Raw genomic sequence first — 7,960 nt, 5'->3', positions numbered from 1 at the left:
ACCCACGCTGTCACAGCCCACACTGTCACAGCCCACACTATAACAACCCACGCTGTCACAACCCACGCTGTTACAACCCACACTGTTACAACCCACTACTGTCTCAACCCACGCTGTCACAACCCACGCTGTCACAACCCACGCTGTCACAACCCACGCTGTTACAACCCACACTATCACAGCCCATGCTGTTACAACCCACGCAGTTACAACCCACAATATCTGAACCCACGCTGTTACAACCCACGCTGTTACAACCCACGCTGTTACAACCCACGCTGTTACAACCCACCCTGTTACAACCCACGCTGTTACAACCCACGCTGTTACAACCCACCCTGTTACAACCCACGCTGTTACAACCCACCCTGTTACAACCCACGCTGTTACAACCCACTACTGTCTCAGCCCACGCTGTTACAACCCACGCTGTTACAACCCACGCAGTTACAGCCCACTACTGTCTCAGCCCACTACTGTCTCAGCCCACGCTGTTACAACCCACGCTGTTACAACCCACGCTGTTACAACCCACGCTGTTACAACCCACGCTGTTACAACCCACGCTGTTACAACCCACACTGTTACAACCCACACTGTTACAACCCACACCTGTCTCAGCCCACGCTGTTACAACCCACACTGTTATAACCCACTCTGTTACAACCCACTACTGTCTCAGCCCACGCTGTTACAACCACGCTGTTACAACCCACGCTGTTACAACCCACGCTGTCACAACCCACGCTGTCACAACCCACACTGTTACAACCCACACTATAACAACCTACACTGTTTGATGGTCTGTCCCAAATCAGTGTGTCAGACTTTGGACAGTTTAGCTGAAGGAAGGAAGGATGGTTTGAAGGGACTGAGGGTGTAGTTGATGACAGTTTACCTGAAGGAAGGAAGGAAGGAAGGAAGGAAGGAAGGAAGGAAGGAAGGATGGTTTGAAGGGACTGAGGGTGTAGTTGATGACAGTTTACCTGAAGGAAGGAAGGAAGGAAGGAAGGAAGGAAGGATGGTTTGAAGGGACTGAGGGTGTAGTTGATGACAGTTTACCTGAAGGAAGGAAGGAAGGAAGTAAGGAAGGAAGGAAGGAAGGATGGTTTGAAGGGACTGAGGGTGTAGTTGATGACAGTTTACCTGAAGGAAGGAAGGAAGGAAGGAAGGAAGGAAGGAAGGAAGGAAGGAAGGAAGGATGGTTTGAAGGGACTGAGGGTGTTGTTGATGACAGTTTACCTGAAGGAAGGAAGGAAGGAAGGAAGGAAGGAAGGAAGGAAGGAAGGAAGGATGGTTTGAAGGGACTGAGGGTGTAGTTGATGACAGTTTACCTGAAGGAAGGAAGGAAGGAAGGAAGGAAGGAAGGAAGGAAGGAAGGAAGGAAGGAAGGAAGGAAGGAAGGAAGGAAGGAAGGATGGTTTGAAGGGACTGAGGGTGTTGTTGATGACAGTTTACCGGAAGGAAGGAAGGAAGGAAGGAGGAAGGAAGGAAGGAAGGAAGGAAGGATGGTTTGAAGGGACTGAGGGTGTAGTTGATGACAGTTTACCTGAAGGAAGGAAGGAAGGAAGGAAGGAAGGAAGGAAGGATGGTTTGAAGGGACTGAGGGTGTTGTTGATGACAGTTTACCGGAAGGAAGGAAGGAAGGAAGGAAGGAAGGAAGGAAGGAAGGAAGGAAGGATGGTTTGAAGGGACTGAGGATGTAGTTGATGACAGTTTACCTGAAGGAAGGAAGGAAGGAAGGAAGGAAGGAAGGATGGTTTGAAGGGACTGAGGGTGTAGTTGATGACAGTTTACCTGAAGGAAGGAAGGAAGGAAGGATGGTTTGAAGGGACTGAGGGTGTCGTTGATGACAGAGGGCTGTGGGGGTGGTGTCTTCTCCAGGTGGGCTGTGGAGCCATTGGCTGTGAGATGCTCAAGAACTTTGCCCTGCTGGGAGTGGGATTGGCCAAGAGCTCAGGAGAGGTAGGGATTGGTTGATTTTGTTTATTACCTGTTCTCGTCTATGGCCACCACGTGTGCCTGACAGACTGATTAGTTAATTGATTGGTAAATTCATTAGTTAAGGTGTGTGTTTGATTAGTCGATTGATTGATTACCTTTTCCCCAGGTGTGTGTGACGGACCCAGACCTGATAGAGAAGTCCAACCTCAACAGACAGTTCCTCTTCAGATCTCAGCACATACAGGTCAGACACACACACACACACACACACACACACACACACACACACACACACACACACACACACACACACACACACACACACACACACACACACACACACACACAGAGAGACCATCTTTTATTAATCATCATCCCTTATAAGTTTTGTCCACATAATAACTTGTCTGACCCTTCCTCCCTCTGCCTGCCTCCCTCCCTCCCTCTGCCTCCCTCTCTGCCTCCCTCTCTGCCTCCCTCTCTGCCTCCCTCCCTTCCTCCCTCTGCCTCCCTCTCTGCCTCCCTCCCTTCCCCCCTCTGCCTCCCTGCCTCCCTCCCTCTGCCTCCCTGCCTCCCTCCCTCTGCCTCCCTGCCTCTCTCCATCTGCCTCCCTCCATCTGCCTCCCTCCCTCTGCCTCCTTCTCTCTCTCCCCTCCCTCTTCTGCCTCTCCCTCCCTCCCTCCCTCCCTCCCTCCCTCCCTCCCTCCCTCCCTCCCTCCCTCCCTCCCTCCCTCCCTCCCTCCCTCCCTCTTTCTGCCCCTCCCTCCCTCCCCCTCCCTCCCTCCCTCCCTCCCTCCCTCCCTCCCTCCCTCCCTCCCTCCCTCCCTCCCTCCCTCCCTCCCTCCCTCCCTCCCTCCCTCCTTCTGCCTCTCTCTCTCCCCCGCTGCCTCCTTCTCTCTCTCCCCTCTCCCTCCTTCTGTCTCTCTCTCCCTCCCATGCCCCTCCCTCCCCTCCCTCCCTCCCTCCCTCCCTCCCTCCCTCCCTCCCTCCCTCCCTCCCCCTCCTTCTGCCTCTCTCTCTCCTCCCGCTGCCTCCTTCTCTCTCTCCCTCTCCCTCCTTCTGCCCCTCCCTCCCCCCTCCCTCCCTCCCTCCCTCCCTCCCTCCTTCTGCCTCTCTCTCCCTCCTTCTGCCCCCTCCCTCCCTCCCTCCCTCCCTCCCTCCCTCCCTCCTTCTGCCTCTCTCTCCCTCCTTCTGCCCCTCCCTCCCTCCCTCCCTCCCTCCCTCCCTCCCTCCCTCCCTCCCTCCCTCCCTCCCTCCCTCCCTCCCTCCCTCCCTCCCTCCCTCCCTCCCTCCCTCCCCCTTCTGCCTCTCTCTCCCCCTCCCTTCTGCCTCTCTCTCCCTCCTTCTGCCCCCTCCCTCCCTCCCTCCCTCCCTCCCTCCCTCCCTCCCTCCCTCCTTCTCCCTCTCCCTCCCTCCTTCTGCCCCTCCCTCCCTCCCTCCCTCCCTCCCTCCCTCCTCCCTCCCTCCCTCCCTCCTTCTGCCTCTCTCTCTCCCTCCTTCTGCCTCTCTCCCCTCCCATTTCTCTCCCTCCCATTTCCTCCTCCCTCCCTCCCTCCCTCCCTCCTTCTGCCTCTCTCCCTCCTTCTGCCTCTCTCTCCCTCCTTCTGCCCCTCCCTCCCTCCCTCCCTCCTTCTGCCCCTCTCTCCATCCCATATCCCTCCCTCTCTCCCTCTCTCTCCCTCCTCCTGCCTCTCTCCCTCCTTCTGCCTCTCTCCTCCCTCCCGCTGCCTCCTTCTGCCCCTCTCTCCATCCCATATCCCTCCCTCTCTCCCTCCTCCTGCCTCTCTCTCTCCTTCTGCCCCTCTCTCCCTCCCGCTGCCTCTCTCTCCCTCCTTCTGCCCCTCCCTCCCTCCCTCCCTCCTTCTGCCCCTCTCTCCATCCCATATCCCTCCCTCTCTCCCTCCCGCTGCCTCTCTCTCCTCCTTCTGCCCCTCTCTCCCTCCCGCTGCCTCCTTCTCTCTCTCCTTCTGCCTCTCTCTCCCTCCTTCTGCCCCTCTCTCCCTCCCATGCCCTTCCCTCCCTCCCTCCCTCCCTCCTTCCTGCCTCTCTCTCTCCTCCTGCTGCCTCCTTCTGCCTCCTTCTGCCTCCTTCTGCCTCTCCCTCCCTCCCTCCCTCCCTCCCTCCCTCCCTCCCCCTCCCTCCCTCCCTCCCTCCCTCCCTCCCTCCCTCCCTCCCTCCCTCCCTCCCTCCCTCCCTCCTCCTGCCCCTCTCTCCATCCCATCCTCCCTCCCTCCCTCTCCTCCCTCCTCCTCCTGCCTCTCTCTCCCCTCCTCTCTCCCTCCTCTCCCCTCCTCCCATATCCCTCCCTCCCTCCCTCCTTCCTTCTGCCCCTCCCTCCCATATCCCTCCCTCCCTCCCCATATCCCTCCCTCCTTCTGCCTCTCTCTCCCCCTCCTCCCTCTCCTCCCTCCTTCTGCCCCTCCCTCCTTCTGCCCCTCCCTCCCTCCCTCCCTCCCTCCCTCCCTCCCTCCCTCCCTCCCTCCTCCCTCCCTCCCTCCCTCCCTCTGCCTCTCTGCTCTCTCTCCCTCCCGCTGCCTCCTCTCTCTCCCCTCCCGCTGCCTCCTTCTCTCCCTCCCTCCCTCCCTCCCTCCCTCCCTCCCTCCCTCCCTCCCTCCCTCCCTCCCTCCTCCCTCCCTCCCTCCCTCCCTCCCTCCCTCCCTCCCTCCCTCCCTCCCTCCCTCCCTCCCCTCCCTCCCTCCCTCCCTCCTTCTGCCTCTCTCTCTCCCTCCCGCTGCCTCTCTCTCTCCCTCCCGCTGCCTCCCTCCCTCCCCTCCCTCCTCCCTCCCGCTCCCTCCTTCCTCTCCCTCCCGCTCCCTCCTCTCTCTCCCTCCTTCTGCCTCTTTCTCCCTCCCATGCCCCTCCCTCCGTCTCTGTCTCTCTGTCTCTCCCTCTCTCCCTCCTTCTGCTTCTCCCTCCCTCCCTCTCCTCTCTCTCTCTCTCTGCCTCCCTCTGCCTCCCTCTGCCTCCCTCCCGCTGCCCCTCCCTCCCTCCCTCCTCCCTCCCTCCCTCCATCAGAAACCTAAGAGCACCACAGCAGCCATAGCGACCTTGGAGATCAACCCAGAGATGCAGGTAGACGCTCACCTCAACAAGGTGTGTCCTGCCACCGAGGGGGTCTACAACGACCTGTTCTACTCCCGCCTAAACCTGGTTGTCACGGCGCTGGACAATGTAGAGGCTCGTAGATACGTCGACAGGTGAGGGGGGAGTTGTTATGGTGATAGTGAATAGTTGTGGTGTGTTGGTATATTATATATATATATATATATATATATGTTGGTATATTGAGGGGGTTATGGTGAGAGTGAATAGTTGTGGTGTGTTGGTATATTGAGGGTTATGGTGATAGTGAATAGTTGTGGTGTGTTGTTATATTTTATATATATATATGTTGGTGGTGTGTTGTTATATTGAGGGGGTTATGGTGATAGTGAATAGTTGTGGTGTGTTGGTATATTTTATATATATATATATATGTTGGTATATTGAGGGGTGTTATGGTGATAGTGAATAGTTGTGGTGTGTTGGTATATTATATATATATATGTTGGTATATTGAGGGGGGTTATGGTGATAGTGAATAGTTGTGGTGTGTTGGTATATTTTATAAATTTATATGTTGGTATATTGAGGGGGGGGTTATGGTGATAGTGAATAGTTGTGGTGTGTTGGTATATTATATATATATATGTTGGTATATTGAGGGGGGTTATGGTGATAGTGAATAGTTGTGGTGTGTTGGTATATTGAGGGGGGTTATGGTGATAGTGAATAGTTGTGGTGTGTTGGTATATTGAGGGGGGGTTATGGTGATAGTGAATAGTTGTGGTGTTGTTGGTATATTGAGGGGGGTTATGGTGATAGTGAATAGTTGTGGTGTGTTGGTATATTGAGGGGGGTTATGGTGATAGTGAATAGTTGTGGTGTTGTTGGTATATTGAGGGGGGTTATGGTGATAGTGAATAGTTGTGGTGTGTTGGTATATTGAGGGGGGTTATGGTGATAGTGAATAGTTGTAGTGTGTTGGTATATTGAGGGAGGTTATGGTGATAGTGAATAGTTGTGGTGTGTTGGTATATTGAGGGGGGTTATGGTGATAGTGAATAGTTGTGGTGTGTTGGTATATTGAGGGGGGGGTTATGGTGAGAGTGAATAGTTGTGGTGTGTTGGTATATTTTATATATATATATGTTGGTATATTGAGGGGGGTTATGGTGAGAGTGAATAGCTGTGGTGTGTTGGTATATTTTATATATATATATATAATATAATATATGTATGTTGGTATATTGTTGTTGCAGACTCACGTGACCTCAGGGGTAAATCATGTTTTCCTTTTAAATTGAGGGAGGCAGAGTATAAACTGGGATTATTAACCAACACTAGTTGATCATGTTTCATGTTCTCTCTGATCTGGTTTTCCCATGCAGCCGCAGTGTATCCAATCAGAAGGCTCTTCTGGATTCCGGTACCATGGGAACCAAAGGACACACGGAGATCATCGTGCCCAACCTGACCCGAGTCTTACAACAGCCATGTACTGTCTGTCTCTGTCTGTCTGTCTGTCTGTCTGTCTGTCTGTCTGTCTGTCTGTCTGTCTCTCTCTCTCCGTACCAACCATGTACTGTCTGTCTGTCTGTCTGTCTGTCTGTCTGTCTCTCTTTTTCTCTCTCTCTCCGTACCAACCATGTACTGTCTGTCTGCCTCTCTGCCTGTCTCTGTCTGTCTGTCTCTCTCTCTCCGTACCAACCATGTACTGTCTGCCTGCCTGTCTGTCTCTCTGTCTGTCTGCCTGCCTCTGCCTGCCTGTCTGTCTCTCTCTCGTCGTACCAGCCATGTACTGTCTGTCTGTCTGTCTGTCTGCATCTCTGCCTGCCTGTCTGTCTCTCTCTCTCCGTACCAACCATGTACTGTCTGTCTGTCTGTCTGTCTGTCTGTCTGTCTGTCTGTCTGTCTCTCTTTTCTCTCTCTCTCCGTACCAACCATGTACTGTCTGTCTGCCTCTCTGCCTGTCTCTGTCTGTCTGTCTGTCTCTCTCTCTCCGTACCAACCATGTACTGTCTGCCTGCCTGTCTGTCTCTCTGTCTGTCTGCCTGCCTCTGCCTGCCCGTCTGTCTCTCTCTCGCGTACCAGCCATGTAACCAGATGTGTTTCTGAATGTCCACATCTCTGCGTATTGACAGAGGGACCCACCAGAAGAGGAGATTCCATTCTGCACCCTGAAGTCTTTCCCTGCTGTCATAGAACACACCATCCAATGGGCACGGACAAGGTGATAGGACTAATCTAATTGGTTGTTAATAGAACACACCATCCAATGGGCACGGACAAGGTGATAGGACTAATCTAATTGGTTGTTATAGAACACACCATCCAATGGGCACGGGACAAGGTGATAGGACTAATCTAATTGGTTGTTATAGAACACACCATCCAATGGGCACAGGGACAAGGTGATAGGACTAATCTAATTGGTTGTTATAGAACACACCATCCAATGGGCACGGGACAAGGTGATAGGACTAATCTAATTGGTTGTTATAGAACACACCATCCAATGGGCACGGGACAAGGTGATAGGACTAATCTAATTGGTTGTTATAGAACACACCATCCAATGGGCACGGGACAAGGTGATAGGACTAATCTAATTGGTTGTTATAGAACACACCATCCAATGGGCACGGGACAAGGTGATAGGACTAATCTAATTGGTTGTTATAGAACACACCATCCAATGGGCAACTAATCTAACTGGGACAAGGTGATGGGACTAATCTAATTGGTTGTTATAGAACACACCATCCAATGGGCACGGACAAGGTGATAGGACTAATCTAATTGGTTGTTATAGAACACACCATCCAATGGGCACGGGACAAGGTGATGGGACTAATCTAATTGGTTGTTATAGAACACACCATCCAATGGGCACGGGACAAGGTGATAGGACTAATCTAATTGGTTGTTATAGAACACACCATCCAATGGGCACGGGACAAGGTGATAGGACTAA

At 53.4% G+C, this 7,960-nt stretch overlaps 1 pseudogene; it reads left to right on the top strand.

Annotated features, from left to right (window-relative positions):
* Positions 1–7,216, top strand: part of LOC135534393 (ubiquitin-like modifier-activating enzyme 6) — a 27,670-nt pseudogene extending 20,454 nt beyond the window's left edge.
* The last annotated feature ends 744 nt before the right edge of the window (positions 7,217–7,960 follow it).

This window comes from Oncorhynchus masou, unplaced genomic scaffold (assembly GCF_036934945.1).
Source record: "Oncorhynchus masou masou isolate Uvic2021 unplaced genomic scaffold, UVic_Omas_1.1 unplaced_scaffold_3346, whole genome shotgun sequence".
Classification (NCBI taxonomy): Eukaryota; Metazoa; Chordata; class Actinopteri; order Salmoniformes; family Salmonidae; genus Oncorhynchus; species Oncorhynchus masou.
This window is presented reverse-complemented; position numbering and strand designations above follow the sequence as displayed.